Here is a 17,005-nt window from a genome sequence, read left to right as displayed (position 1 = left end):
TAACCTTGTTGCTTTAATTTTGTTTTTTTTCTTTTTGATTGCCATTTCCTAAGGTAAAGATGTAGTGATATTGTTTTCCACAAAGGAGGAAGCTAATTTAAACTTTCCTCTACTTAAAATTTATTTTTATTACTAAAGTTTACAAAAGCACTTTATAGCTTCACAGGTCATTATTGGTAAAGTTATAGAAATATATTTAGGATTTTTTGTCAAGTTCAGTAAAGGCTCCTACTTTTTTTTTTTTTTTTTTTTTTTAATTTATAAACTGTAAGACTTCAGGGTATTTCAAGTTATGTGTGTGTGTGTGGCAGGGGGTGGATGTGGGTGCAGGGAGTGATCACACTTACTAAATTGATGATTAGTTGGTTTTTAATTGGTATCTTTGGTTTTAATAGTGGTTATGACTATTTTGTTTTGTTTTGCTTTAAACTATTTCCACACCCAGCATGGAGCCCAACGCAGGGCTTGAACTTCCAACCCTGAGATCAAGACCTGAACTGGAATCAAGAGTTGGATGCTTACTGACTGAGCCACCCAGGTGGTTTAAATTATCCTCCCAGTCTTCAAATTTATCACCCATTTAACATTTTTATTTGCTTCAATTGCATGAGGCACACGAGGTATGTGGGAAATATTTTTAATAGGTACGCTAAATATTAGGCTATCAGTGAGACGAACACAACCTTGGGTTCTTTGAGGGCAGGGACTATTTATTTTATCTTGGTGTTTTCTGTGTCCAACACAAAACTTGGCACCTCCTTGGTGCCCAGTGAATGGTGAATAAATAAAATGTGCCTGGTCAGTAATAGAGTAGTTTATAATCATAGCTTTGATTTCTTGGTTTGCTATTTCTTGCACTTCATTTAGTATCGAGGACAACTACCAAAGTTGAAACTGGCATTTAAATGTTCTATATACAGGGGTGCCTGGGTGGCTCAGTCGGTTGAGCTCAGATCATCAGATCATCATCTCACAGTTTGTGAGTTCTAGCTGCGAGTCAGGCTCTGTGCTGACAGCTCAGAGCCTGGAGTCTCCTTTGGATTCTGTGTCTCCCTCTCTCTCTGCCCCTACCCCACTTATGCTCTCTCTCTTTCTCTCAAAAAACAAATCAACATTAAAAAAATAAAAATAAATGTTTTATATACAGAGTACCAGAAAATAATATGAGGTTTGGGGATGAAAAAGTTTATTAAACTCTCTTCGTTTTGGGATTGTGATTGATGTCATAAAGCAAAAAGCAGAAGATGTCCACTTCATGCTTCCTTTTGTGGCTTCATTTTGCTAAAGCCTGAGCCAACAGACAGTGTCCTGGGAAGTGGAGACTAGAGAACGTGATCCTTCTAGATGGGGAAAAATGGAGATCTGTGGGGTGCAGGGGAACACTACTTTCTCCCTGACAGTGCCCTTGAAGGCAATGCCTGTGTAGTACTAAAAGAGGCCAGTTTTGAGCGACTAGAATGTCCATTAGCAGGACCAGGATGACCAGTCCCGTTGGGTCTATTTAGGTTATACCCTTCAGTGGCCTATCAGCGACCAGTGTGGAAAAATGACCAGCTGTAACCAAAATTCCTCTCTGATGTATCGGAGCATATATAAAACTCCAAGACCCTTGCACAACTTGGCACAGGGAACCTCCTAATGACTGAAGCTAAATTATCTTCCAGCTTGACAGGATGAGGTCTTTAAAGAAAATAACTACAATTTTTTTTTTTTTTTTTTTTTTTGCTTGAGTTTATGAACTAAGAATCACACTCTCTTCGGTTACCTTCTACATTATGCCTAACACAATGGCTTAAACATAAGGGGTGCCCAACAAATGTATGATGGGTGCATAGATGAATAAACAGATGGATAGTATTTTAGAACTGGATTTGAAAGCGAGTTCTCTAACAGAGGCTATCACAGTTCCCGTGCAATAACTTAGAGGATAATGAGCAACGATTAGAGATTATTCACATTCTTAATACGTCTGTAAGAGTCAAACCTAACTAGGTTGTTCTTTCAGTTGTACTGAGTATTATTAAAGTACGTTAAATTTGGTGTTGCCTTCCATCTGGGTCACTGAGGCCAAACAAAACTGAGTAGAAAAGAAAACAAGAGAACTCCAAATTGCACAGAGCTCTTGATGATTTGAATCAGAGCTGTCTGCTCTGTCATCCAACCACAACATCAGTGCAGGTGCAGGCATGGGGATAAAAGTCACAAAAAGCGCATGTGATCTTGAAAGTCGCAGAATTTATTCACTGTGTAGAGGAGTTAACCAAGTGATTAAGTGGCTCCAGTGTGCTTTAGAAGCCTTGGTTTATTTTCCCCTATGCACGGATTGTCCTTTTGCAAAACTCTATAAATTAGGTTCTGATGTAGGGACCACTTTGGTCTATCAATTAACTCTCTACTTTTGGCAGTACAACTGCACAATAAATTAATTATGAACTCTTGTAAGAGCTTTAACGGTCTTAAGTGTTTTTGTAATACTGTTGAACAGGACGTGGAAGTTTAAATTCCATGTTGGGAATTTCCCAGAGAGGTAGATTGATTTTATACCTGAAGCATTTCTAATTGGTAAATGCCAATTGACTGATGTTCAATGTGAAGTGGTAAGTATTTCAATCAACCTGACAGTTATTAAATTATATTTGAAAATTGATGAATAGTTATACAGGGTAGATATTCTCTTAAGATACTCTTAAGAGACCATATTCAACAACTGCCAGAGAGGTAATATTCTTACTGGCATAAGAATGAACATATTCTGAGTGTTTTCATAACTAACAGTACATTGGGAAAAAATATTTCAAGGATGTACTTCATATAAAAAGAATTACCTCAAAATTTTGCATTCTCTTCTATACATGATGAAGAGTATCATGCAAAATTGACCCCAAGACAGATTTCTCTAGATGATAGATGAAGTGTAGAGTCACTGCATACTGACAAAAAGAAATTCTTTGAAAATATTGTATATAACTCCATAACAACCTTGGAGTGGTTGTTAAATCTAAAAGGAATTGAAACTGAAAAGCAAGCTTATCAGTTGCAGTGTTAAAGACAGCTTTTCATTGCTCTGGAGCCATAGAGAATATGTCTTCAGGTGGGATGATGTGCTTTAAAATTCTTATCTATTTTATTCTGCAGTTTTGCAGTTTATTCTGAAAGTTTATTCACAATTTTCCCCTAACCCATCTTTTGCAGGTCTTATTCATTATTTATAAAGTTCAAAAGATAGAGGTAACAAAACAAAAATACAGTAGTGGGAAAAATTGCATTATACCAGCAAAACTAATTGTAATGAATCTTTTGGCTGGGATGTCCAGTCCATGTGCTTGGAGCCTGGACTTCAAAATTGTCAGTTTATGAGAGGAAGAGTGAGGAGAAAGGAGAGACTGAAGAAATAGATACATTTTGCTCTAGCTTTTGCTTCCAAATTTGATCAAGGATTGGCAAGACTAAAAGTTACATTGCCTCTATTTTCCTCGGTGTCATTCTTCTTGCTTTTCCCAGGGCAATGGGGAAAAGTTTTAACTCACCAAGAATGCTACGAATATCTCAAAATGGAGTAAAATCATCGTGGTGGGATGGCAATGATTCTCATCTCTCACAGGTTCCTTTTGCTGTAACCTGAGAGGTCATTGACCTTGACTGAACATGTAGGGGCCTTGTAGTCACCTCCCTCCATCTTGCCTTCTACTCTTCTTTACTAGAGTCATCTTTCCAAAAGCACTTTAGGGGCTGTCACATCCCTATAATTATTACCTGATTTGTCTCTGAAAGCAGTTAAGTTCACATATGACAATGAGTCAACATAGCAAGGGATCCTCCTAAAGTCACTGACAGTGTACTAGCAGCAAGAAGGTGAAAGGCTATAAGACCATTTCTAAGAGCCTCGGTTTGTTATATGCCTGAGTTTGTCCCAAGTCTTAGGAAAAATTGGTTAGACAATACTATTCTACTGAATTCTCCTAACGGGTCTCCATTTTTTTTTTAACCTATCTTCTCTTACCTTCCAATTGGCCAATGCTTGAGAGCTGTCTTTGATAATTTTCTAAACTAAATTTGGTCTAATACTTCTTAATTTGCCCGTAAGAGCCTTCAAGATATTGCAGTGAAGTGCTGGGATACAAGAAGTCAAAGGAACATGTCAAATCCCTTTGGTGTGTCACTTTTATTCAAAGGTTTGAAGAAAAATGTTTTGGTGTTAGAGACGCCCAAGAAATTTTGCTCCAAGTATATCTACATTTTTCCTTTCCTGAGCTATGTGGAGTGGACATGAAGACTTTCTTTTGTGAGCATGTAAATGAAGACAATGAACCTTAAAATTGTACATGCACAGCCTTTGTCTTACAAACTCTACTTCTCTTCCACTCATCTAAATTGAGGGCAATATAAGGTGAATGTCAGAATGACCAAAGTTGTTTTATGTCCAGGATGACTCTATTTGCAGACCCTGAGAGAGGAACTAACCAGACTCACGTAGTAGATGACCCAAAAGACTGTACTGGGAAGAATACAATGAACTGTGGCCTCAAATCCTTTGCTGTTAGTCTTGGGCTACTCTCTATGATTAAGCTGTGGAAGGAGGTACTTATCAAAAGTTTTTGAGCTGATGGGGAAATGTTCAGGAGTAGAAGAAAAGATAGAGGACAAAAATCTTGGATATGGTGAATTAATTCATTGTCATCTTAACGATAATGGTTAGCTTATTAAGTTGATTTAACATCATTTAAAAAAAATCTCTGATGGCATTTTACTTAATGAAGGAAGACTGCTCCAATGAAAGTGAGGCTCGAATGTCAAGTAAACAATATTGATTCTATGGAATATATATAAATTTTCTGTTTATATTTGTATATATAAGTTTTCTATTTTTAACTTTTAAAATGTATTACTTTAATAGTAAAATAAAGGCATATATGTTATGGAATAGAATGTAAAATTAACCTATATGATTGCGATGAAACAGGAAAATTTTTAAAAATTTGTAAAATGGTGAGCCCCTTTGGAGTATGTCTACAGATGCCCTCAAAATAGGTTCTTTGAAAACTTGTGCTTACGTAAGTGTCCCTTTATGTGAAGAGACCTCATAGAAAGATGATGGCTAAGGGTAAATGAGGTAATGCTAAGTACTTAGTGTGGTGCTTGGGGCATACCAAAGACTTGGTTAAGCTTAGTCACTGCTGTTGTTACTACTATTGCTTTTATCATCATCATCGTCATTGTCATCATTGCTATCACAATCATTATCAAAGTAGAAAAAAGTTATTCCAAGGCAGATTTTAGCATGTTAGTTAGGTTTGGCCATCCCCAATATCCACTGAAGGAAGTTTCCATTCTCTTTGAGATTACCCATTCAACTTCTTATAATAGCTTACAACTGACTAAGATGAAAATAATGGGAATAAATAAGATTTTACTATATCACAATTGGTGATGTAGCTTCATGCTAAACTTGGAAGGATCCAAGTATGTATTCTCTTAAGCCTTCAGGAAAGAAAGAGGATTTTCCCTGGTAAATATATGAAAAATAAAATCAAATTAACATGTGTGACTGTTGCCTGAAAGTATGTGTACCTTAATGCTGAAATATTTACGTATGTGTATTAGATTCTTTCTAGTTATGGATACTGTTGAACAAAGTGAAGCTGCTTTTGGAGATTTTCTCCTCAGATATGAAATTGACTTCCAAAAGTGTCTTTACTCTTTGACAAAAATCCATGACATTTTAAAACAAATTGTTTTGAAGTCTTCTTATTTATTTAATCAATACTTTCTATGTTTTAATGAAGAATTTAATGTTTTTTTAGATAGTGGAAAATGCTTTTCATTGAAAGCTCCGATTTTTACCTTTGTGATAGGTATAAAGCAACATGAATGCTTCCTCACCAGTAAAGGATTGCTCCAAATTTCCTCGTCTCTCAAGCGCTCATGAGAAGGCACCATTTTGTTTTTCTGAATGGCCAGTGGAAAATGAAGGAGTCTTAGGGCTATAAGTGAATGAATTAACTTGGGAAGGCAACTGATATGCATGCCACAGCCAAAGAAATCATTTGACCATTTGGATTATTTCTAGAACTGTCTGAATTCAGTAAGACATAGTTAATTTTCTTCTGCCTTTTGCATTAGTTTTACCAAGAATAGAAAGAGAATTGGGCCTTTGAGCTTACTTAGTACTAAATGACAGACAAATCCTAGCCCTGGGAGCAATTCCATTTTCATTTCCCAAGTCTAATACTACAAGTGATATGGCCTCCTTCCCACCCTATTGCATGAAAGCACCTTTGGGAGTTACCTTATCCAAGTTCACAATAGAACACCTCATTAGTCATGAACAACACCTATTAAAAAGCCAGAGATTCTTAGAATTCCTCTATAAAATTACTCGTCTCAGAATTTTTATTTTTGACATTCAAAATACATATCTAGGTCAATACGGAATCCTCATGATTCGATTCCTTCAACTTCCCAGGAAGATACATTCTTAGTTTCTCCAAATTGTTTAATGGGACATCACAGGCACGATGTTTCCTTCTCATGGCTCAGACTTCTCACTGGCAAGTGAGATAGATAACGATACAAGTTACTGCCCACAAAGATTTACTTCAAGAAAATGTATAGGTTTAAGGTAAATATGGAGTATTAAAACACTTAATTATATGTGCTTCATAATTAGTCCTATGACAGAAAATCATTTCATATTCATGACTATTAGGTGAGAAGAACATGAAGCTTACACACAAGAACAGCTGGTTCTGGAAACCACAATCCTGATAATCTACTCTTCAGAAAATTCTGGTCAGCTTTTTGGTTGATAGTAGGCCATATTCAAATGATGAAGCTGCCAACTAGGTAAGCCAAAGTCATGAAACAAGTAAGGAAAATATCTTTAAATCTTTTTTTGGCTGCAGTAAGTTATCATTAATTTTGTTCTCAGTTTTAAGAAGACATTTTTTTTTCCTTACTACAAATTGAAATGTATGTATTTAAAGTCAGACTCTTGCCTTAAGATTTTAGTGAATATCCCAGAAATGGAAAACTTTCACTTAAAATCGGAAAGAAGTCTTCTAACCATCATTCTACATAAAACTCATTTCCCCCCTGCTATGGTTCTTATGGCCAAGACTTCTTCTGTTTATCTCTCCCTTATTTGGATCTGAATATGAGAGAAATCACAGCAGAAATAGAATTATTGCAATTCTAAATTATGTTGAAATGAGCAATGCCATTTGTTTCACTACAGACAACTTAATGGACCTACCAGAAAAATTATATAAAACTTGAAAAGAGATTATTCAGTGTTCTTTATTGTCATATTGGGCTTAATATGTTTGATTGTCTGGGACATATTATAATTTCATAGAAGCGAAGGTTAATTTACAGAGTTTTGTTCATCAGAGTTTATAAATAGTTTTTGTCTAGTGGAACAGATAACCACGAAAGTTAATAACTGTAAAATAATAACCAGTTTAGTATCTAATCTATTAATTTTATTCTAACATTTCAAATTTATTTGTTTAGTTAGTTATTAGTTCATTTATTTTGAGAGAGAGAGAGCGCACACAAGCAAGAGAGGAGCAGAGAGAGAGAAAGAGAGAGAGAGAGAGAGAGAGAGAGAGAGAGAATCCCCTGTGTTGTCAGTGTAGAGCCTGATGCAGGGCTCAAACTCCCAAACTGTGAGATCATGGCCTGAGCCAAAAGCAAGAGTAAGATGCTCCACCTACTGAGCCACTTAGGTGCTCTCTAAAATTTCTGTTTTAAATTTCAAAAAGATATTTCTAAAATGTCCTTTGCCCCAGTTATAACTCTGTATTGGTCCTTCATTTATTAATGAGTTAAATAATATATTTGAAATATGTTCATTTTATGTTTGCCTGATAGCATAATTGTAAACTGTTTGATAATTATATTTAACATGCCCTAAATTTTCAGTTTAAAATGATAATAATAACCAGAAATAACATAGCTATCAGTGTGTAAACTTAACATTACAAAAGTAAGACATCCGGAACTAAAGACCTCAAGGATCGCCTATTCCATTTTTCCTAATTTCAGTTGATACTCTTGAGGCAAGATAACTGAAAAAAAAAACAAAACAAAACATTTTTTATATCTCCTACCCCCATCCTCACATCAACTAAATCCCTAAATTCTGGGTATCTTACCCTGTAAATACTTCTTTCCTTCCCTCTTCATATTTTTTAATTTTTTAAAGTTTGTTTATTTAAGTAATCTCTACATCCAATGTTGGGCTTGCCCTCATGACCCCGAGATCAAGAGTCCCATGCTGCTCCAACTGAGCTAGCCAGGAGCCCCTCCCTCCCTTTGAATATTGAAATATGGTCTACGTACAAGGTTACCATTAGTTTCAGGTGTACAATGCCAAGTGAATGGACAAGTCTATACATTATACAATGATCACCATGATAAGACTGGTTATGATTTGTCATCATGCAACATTATTACAATATTATTAACTGCATTCCCTGTGCTGTATATTTCATCTCATGACATTTATTTTATAACCGGAAGTTTGTACCTCTTAATCCCATTTACCTATTTCACCCATCTTCCCATCCTCCTCCTATCTGGCATCTGCCAATTTGTTCTCTGTATTTATGAGTTGCCTTAGTATTTCTTAGATTACATTTCACTACCCCAGCCCAAAGTACCATAGTCTCTTTGCATTACTATGATGGCCTCCTAGCTAGTCTCCTCATTTCCATTTCTATCTGTGTCTACCTATCCTGAACATAGAAGTCAGTGTGCCCTTTTGAAAATATTTACCTGGTTATGGCACTCTGTTTAAACCACTTCAGTGGCTTTCCATGGTCCATAACATAAAATCAAAATAGGTTAGTTCAAGCCTGCATGATTCAGGTTCTATTCACCAGCCATGTCTCTGGCTACTGCCTGCCCACTCTCTATGTCAACAGCCAGTACACCTTTTATTCAAAGGGCCAGATAATAAATATTTTAAACTTTTCAAGCCATATAGTCTCTTTTGCAATTGCTCACTCTGTAGTCATAGCACAAACTTTGTATTTTTGTTCTAGTGGTTTCTTGAGCTCCTGCATTTTCTAAATCACCTACAGTCTCTAGGTCCACTTCAAATTCTCAAATTGTGGTTGCCCAATACCTTCATCCACCACCTCCTCCCCTAGTTATTGTACTTATGTTATGTATAGTCTTTTATCAATTTTCACAATTTCTGTAGGACAGTTGGATCACAATGTTTGTCTCTTTCATGGCAATATTTTTTGAAGAATTTTCATTATATATGGGAAAAAATGAGCCTCTTCGTTTCAGTTTCCCTTATAGTATAATTCATAATATTCTGTGCTTCTATTTTTTTTAATATTTGAATTTATTTGATTTTCCTGGACCATTAGCAGGAAGTTCCAGTGGAGGAAGAGGTGAGCCAAGGTATCATTCTAAAACTCACAACTCAAGGGCTCCCTTTTCTGTTATTAGAGTAAAGTTTTTCAACCTTGGAACTATTTTTTTTTTTTAGGTTTATTTATTTATTTTGAAAGAGACAGAGACAGCATAAGCAGGGTAGGGGAAGAGAGAGGGAGGAGTGAGAGAGAATCCCAAGTAGATTCTGTGCTGCCAGCACAGAGCCTAGTGGGGGGCTCAAACCATGAAGCCGTGAGATCATGACCTGAGCTGAAACCAAAAGTCAGACCCTTAACCCATATAGCCACCCAGATACCCCCACTTTTTTAAAAAAGTTTATTAATTTTTTCTGAGAGAGACAGATACAGCATGAGTTGGGGAGGGGCAGAGAGAGAGAGAGACAGAAAGAGAGAGAGAGAGAGAGAGAGAGAGAGAGAATCCTAAGACAGGCTCGGGACTGTCAATGTGGAGCCCTGACGCGGTGCTCAAACTCACAAACCTTGAGTTTATGACCTGAGCCGAAACCAAGAGATGGATGCCTAACTGACTGAATCCTCCAAGCACCCCAACCTTGGAACTATTGACATTTGGGGCTGTCCTGTGCATCGCAGGATGTTCTCCAGTGTGACAACCAGAAAGGCTCCTGATATTGTCCAAGTTACCCTGGGTTGAAAATCACTGTGCTAGATTGAAAGACTTTCTTTTTCATCTGTGTAATCACACTTCCTCTGACAGCCAGCGTCCCATCTGGTTTAGGAGGGCTTTTGCCACCAGTCCATGGTTTTCTCAATCTTCCTTCTCCCCATCCAGAGTCCTCCTTTTGACTGTCATTAAGAGGTAGCACTGCCTTCTGAGAATGCGCACACTCTCAGATCTGTATTTTGCTAGATCTTTGAAAGGTCTGCCACCTATAGGCTCCCTTGGCTAGAGTCCTTACCTTTTTATTTTCTCTGCCTCTTGCCCCATTCTTAGGCTGAAGGTGAGCCTAATTCATCCTTGAGCCCTGTTTAATCTCTACACTGATCTGTGCAGCTCCCTCTCATGACAATGTTGTGGATATTTTCTAGAGATTTCTGGAATCTACCACCACTAGCTTCCTAGTGCTCCGTTCTTTAGCCTTGCAGTTTTCCTGTGTCTCCTGTGGCACACTTCTTACACATAATCTGTGGTTTGGGGGTTTTCCACATTTTGTAGTTTTATAGAAAATGCATTATGTGGGAATGTTTTGGTTTCTTTTCCCCTATTTTTCTCCGTTATTTCTCTGTATAGGTTTTGGGGAAAGTGGGAAGTCTCAGAACTAAATTGCCCGTGTTCTTAGTAGAACCAGAAGTCCTGAAAATGTATTTTAACTATTTTTTTTTTATAGAACATTTTTTTTTGTGGTGGATACAGTGGATTGGCACTTAGCCACCCATTTGACCTTCTAATGTTCAAGAGTAATTAGGAGTCTGGCTTGAGGTGCTGGCTATCAGAAATAGTAATGCAGGGCTTTGAAGGCCATACATACAGAGGCCATGTGCCTGCTGCTTTTCTGCTAAGCAAAGGTCCTTGAAACCTTGGGAGTTTTCTTCATCAGGGATCAGTATCCAGTCACATCCTTGGCTAGTGGCAAGATGCAGTTATGGCAGTAACAGTGTCAAACCTCATCCCTGGGTCTTAGCTAAGGCAATCTGCTTTCTAAAATATTTTTATTTTTAATTGTTATAATATATACGTAACAAAATTTACCATCTTAACCATTTCTAGGCATACACTTCAGTAGTAATAAACATATTGAAATTGTCTTATAACCAATCTCTAGAACTTTTTCGTCTTGCAAATCTGAAACTCTACACTCATTAAATGACAATGCTATACTTCTCCTGCCCCAGAGCCCCTACCGACCACCCATTCCATTTTCTGTTTCTGTGACTTGAATTATTCTGGATAGCTCTCACAGATTTATACAGTATTTGTCTTTTCCTGACGGGTTTATTTCACTTAGAGTGATGTCCTCAGGATTCATCTGTGTAGCATTGTCAGAATTCCCTTCCTTTTTAATGCTAATATTCCATTATATGTATATGCCACATTTTCTTTAGCCATTCATCTGTTGATGGGCATTTGGGTTGCTTCTATCTCTTGCCTGTTGTGAATAGTGCTGCCCTGAACCTGGGGCAGGCGGTGTGCTTTTGACAGTGTGCTTTTGATGTCAACAGTTCTGCTAACAGCCCCTGATTCCAGTCTAGCCGATGATGAGAGGAGAGGTGGAAGGCCAGATCAGCAGGATTGCTCTCAAGAGTGTTTATTTATCAGGCCCTTCCTAAGTTTCATTTTAGATTTTTAAACAACTAAAGCCCTTTCTCTTTGTGAGTGCTAGAGTAGTTTTAATTTCCTGCAGTTGGACCTCGTCTTTTTCAGTTGTTAGTTTCAAAATAGTTGCAGGCCACTCCACCTCAAATATGGGAAACTAAGTGTGGTTATCTGACATATTTGGGTTTGGTTACACACAATCCAGTTATCACTGGAAAATGGGAAGTGGCGATTGAAAAATAGTTATTTAAATTATCCCCTGGAATAAAGGCTCTTGAAGGTAAGGCTGGGATGAGCTGGGGGCTGCTATGATGGCCCATTACATAGAGAGTACAAGGACTTGAAGGCAATGTGGTTTCTTCTTATTTCTACAGAGATTTATGGAAAGAAGTGAAAAGCTCAGGGTTTTAAATGCTTGTTAATTGGAGGGCAGAAAACCAGGGAACTTCTATGAGTGATTTGAAAAATGTATTATCTCTTGGCATTTCAGAGCTGGCATACCTGTAAATCAGATACAAAGTCCAGTCTTACAAGGTAGTCAAATTCATAGGCTTTCTTGGTCTATTATATGAAATTTGAAATATTGATTGGCAGAGAGGGGAGCTGAAAATTGGGGGGATTTAGATTAATCATAGCACCGAGAGCCCAAGCTTTACTGCACCGTGCTTATCAAAAGAAGAGGTGACTCCCCTTTTTTCCCCTAAGGATGAAAATATTACTATTGAAATGGGCTTATGGCTGAATGGCAACTCTAGTCATTACAGCAAAGACAGATGTGGTCATCATAGTAGGCAGGAAGTTAGGAGTGGTAATCAGAAAGGTCTGATTTTTTTCCTCTAGAGACCCTCGGTGATAGCTCCTAGATAAATGGAAATCCTTAAACTGGAAAAGAAAGGCAACTGAGTAAATGTTCTAGAATACCCTACATTTAGCAAACACAACAGCCTGACCTGAGTTAATCACAGTAGAGAGATACAGCTTCTCATGCAATTTCCAGAGGTCCATTACTGAAGAGTGTATTTAAGGAAGGGCACTGTGATAAGGCCTAAAGCTTGGTTTGTAGTTTGGTCCCTAAAGGGATCAGTGACCATTTACTGAAGTTACTGTGTACCTAGACTTTTTCAGGGATTACTGGGCTCTGCTCTGATGCTAAGGTTTGTCACTTAAATAGCACTGTGTTCTACCAATGACAGTTGATTGCAAATCAGTGTATGAAGCTTGGGTGATAAAAGGAATTTTGGCTTGAGGCTGTCTCATAGGTGGGCATAATAGTTCCACAAACATACCTTGGTTATTTCCTTCATTTATTAATGTAGATTTTAAATAGGAATACTTGGCAATTAGCAGAATATACACATTGGCTCACCAACTTATGAAGTAAATAAAGGCTGTTCTGATGAACATGCCCAGAGGAAGCATTCGTAACCATCCTTCCTTATCAAATTGTTAGCCAAAAGCAGTATCGCTTTTCTGGAAGAATTACAGATGTTAGTGTCATCTTTAAACATTTGAAATAAGTAGAGGTGGTGTTTTCTAACAAATGCCCTTTTAACTTGGTTTTTGGTTTTGGAGAATAAAAAGGGATTTTCCTGAAATTAATAAGGTGGTGACTCAAATTATAATTGCTATTCCAGATGTGCTCTATTTACAACACCACTCCTAGCATATGGTATGCAGCCATTGATTTTGAGAATGCTTACACTGAACCAGCTGGAAAGACTTCTCATGCCCAGGGCCAATTAAAGCTGGCAGCTTTATGACTTATCTGGTAGAGAGAAACATGTATATTTTTATGTATATGTATACATATATATATTGAAAGGGCGGGCCTACGCCGGCCGACTCCATCTTGTTCTGTGTCCTTCACCTTGACCACGCCTCCTCCCCTTGAGTAACCTCCCGCTCACCTGCCTAACAGGACTCAGACCCTTCCCCAGCCAATCGGCTGCGGCCACAGCCATTACCTCACCAACTGCCCCTAGGCCCCAATAAAACCTTTGTCCTTTTGAAACTCGCTCTCTCTCCGGTATCTCACTGCTGCGTCGGTGCAGGCAGGGGATTGAGCTCCAGCTAGCTCGAATAAAGGCTGTTTTGCTTTTACATCGGACTCGGCTCCCTGGCGGTCTTTGGGGATCACGAATTCTGGGCATAACATATATGTATATATATACACACACACAGAGTCATCACAAATGTGATATATGCTCCTTTCAAAATCCATATTCTTTCTAAAGGCCCTTCAAGCCTTATGCCTCTTCCTATTGGTGGCAGTGGAGATACAGTAAGCTGCACCAATTTATATTTCATACCTTCATTTTGGAGATCAGGTTCTGATATGTCTCAGACTCCAAAAAAAAATCACTAAGGTAGAAAGACTTTGCACTTTCCCAGGTTATATATCTTTCTGTCACATAGCTATTTCACTAAGATGTTTCAAATGTTTGCAACATCATGCCTATCATAATAATATCATCCATCTAGTTGACCAGAAGGATGTCCTTGGAAGTTGGTGATTGTACAAAAACATGATTACTTTTTTAATGTGGGACACAGACTTTTATCTGTTTTATTTTGTTTGTTTTATTTTTAACTTTTTACAGAGATTAAAAAACATTACATAAAATTTACCATTTTGATCTTTTTGGGGTACATTCAGTAGTATTAAGTATATTCATATTGTTTTGCAACAGATCTCTAGAATGTCTTCATCTTGCAAAACAGAATCTTTATATCCACTAAGCATTAAGTTCCCCCAGCAGTTCTTGGCAACCATTTTTCTACTTTTTTGTTAATATGAACGATTGCTTTAAATGTTTCATATGAGTGGAATCATATAGTGTTTGCCCTTTTGTGACTAGCTTTTATTTCCTTAGCATAATTTCCTAAAAATTTGTCCATGAAGTAACATGTGATAGGATTTCCTTCTTTTTCAAGGTTGCATAATATTCCATAGTGTGTATATTACCACATTTTCTTCATCTATTTTTCTGTGGACCTTTGGGTTGCTTCCACACCTTGGCTATTGTGATTAATACTGCAATAAACATATGTGTATAAATATCTCTTCAAAACTCTGTTTTCAGTTCTTTTGGATATATACTCAGGAGTAAAATTGCTAGATCATAAGGTAATTCTATTTTTAAATATTAGGAAACAACCTCCATACCGTTTTCCACAATGGCTGCACCATTTTACATTCCCACCAACTGTTCACAAAAGTTCTGATTTCTCTTATCCTCACCAATACTTGTTATTCTCTGTTCTTCTGATAGTGATGATCCTGATGTATGTGAGGTGATATATGACTGTGGTCTTGATTGCATTTCCTTATGATTCCTGAACATCTTTTCATATGCTTATTGGTCATTTGTATATCTGCTCAGGAGGATTATCTATTCAAGTCCTTTGTTTATTTTTTTAAAGCTTATTAATCTATTTTGAGAGAGACAGAGGCAGCACACATGGGGGAGGGGCAAAGAGAGGGAGACAGAGAATCCCAAGTGGACTCTGTGCTACCAGTGCAGATCCCCATATGGGGCTCGAACCCATGAAACCATGAGATCATGACTTGAGCCAAAACCAAGAGTCAGTCGCTTGACTGTCTGAGCCACCCAGGCATCCCCTTTTGTTTATTTTTTAATTAGGTTTTTTTCGTTGTTGTTGTTGAATTGTAGAAGATTCTTATATATTCTGAATATTAACCCCTTATCAGAAATGATTTGCAAATATTTTCTCACATTCTGTACATTGTCTTTTCATTTTGATGATTGTTTCCTTTGATACACATAATTAATTAATTAATTATGTTTTTAAATTAATCCCTTTTTGCTTTAGTTAGTTGTACTTGTGATGTCACGGCCATGAAATTGTTGCCAAATCCAAGGTCCTGAAGCTCATCTCCCATGTTTTCTTCTAGGAGTTTTATACTTTTAGGTCTTACATTTAGGCCTTTATTCGATTTTGAGATAATTTTTGTATACACTGTAGGTAAAGAGTCCAAATTCATTCCTTTGCATAAGGATATCCAGTTTTCCCAGCACCATTTGTTAAAGAGACTAACCTTTCCTCATTATGTAATGTTGGCAGCCATGTCCATAATCATTTGGTCATATACACAAGTCCTTATATCTGAGTTCTGTTCTGTTCCATTGGTCTATATGTACCAGTACCATACCATTGTTTTTCTTTAATTTTTTTTAATGTTTATTTATTTTTGAGAGAGAGAGAGAGACAGAGAGTGATCAGGGGAGGAGCAGAGAGAAAGGGAGACACAGAATCTGAAGCAGGCTCCAGGCTTTGAGCTGTCAGCACAGCACACAGCTCAACACGGGGCTTGAACTCAAAACCATGAGATGGTGACCTGAGCCCAAATCAGATGCTTAACCACCTGAGCCACCCAGGTGCCCCCACACCATCTTAATTACTGTTCCTTTGTAGTATGTTTTGAAATCAGGAAGTGTGTGGCCTCCAACATTGTTCTTTTTTAAGATTGTTTTAGCTGTTTGGCCCTTGAGATTCTATATGAATTTTAGGATGTTTTTTCTATTTCTTTTTTTTTTTAATTGCTTAAATGTTTATTTATTTTTGAGAGAGAGACAGGGTGCAAGTGGAGGGGGGGGGAGGGAGAGAGGGAGACACAGAATCCAAAGCAAGTTCCAGGCTCTGAGCTGTCAGCACAGACCCCAAAACAGGGCTCAAACATACAAACTGTGAGATCATGACCTGGGCCGAAGTTGGATACTTAACTGACTGAGCCACCCAGGCGCCCCTGGTTTTTCTATTTCTACAAAAAATGCCATTGGAATTTTGGTGAGGATTGCACTGATGCTATCGATTGCTCTGGGTAGGATGAACATTTCAACAATAGTAAATTTTCCAATCCACAACATGTACTATCTTTCCACTTATTTGTATTTTTTAATTTTTTAAGCAATATTTTGTAGTTTTCAGTGCATAAGTCTTTTACCTCCATGGTTAAGTTTATTCCTAGGTATTTTATGCTTTTGGATGTTATAGTAAGTACAATTGTTTCCTTAAATTCCTTTTTGTATTAGTCATCATTAGTGTATAGAAATGCAACTGATTTTTGTGAGTTGATTGTGTGTGCTGCACTTTTGCTGAAATTATTTATTAATTATAACAGGGGTTTTAGGGTTTTCTATATATAAGATCATGTAATATACAGAGATCATTTTCTAATTTGGATGACTTTTATTTATTTTTCCTATCTGATTCCAGAATATGTTGAATACTAGTAGTGAAATTAGGCATTCTTGCCTTGTTCGTCATTTTGGAAAAGCTTTCAGTCTTTCAGCATTGAGTA

Source organism: Leopardus geoffroyi, chromosome B1, assembly GCF_018350155.1.
Source record: "Leopardus geoffroyi isolate Oge1 chromosome B1, O.geoffroyi_Oge1_pat1.0, whole genome shotgun sequence".
Classification (NCBI taxonomy): domain Eukaryota; kingdom Metazoa; phylum Chordata; class Mammalia; order Carnivora; family Felidae; genus Leopardus; species Leopardus geoffroyi.
This window is presented reverse-complemented; position numbering follows the sequence as displayed.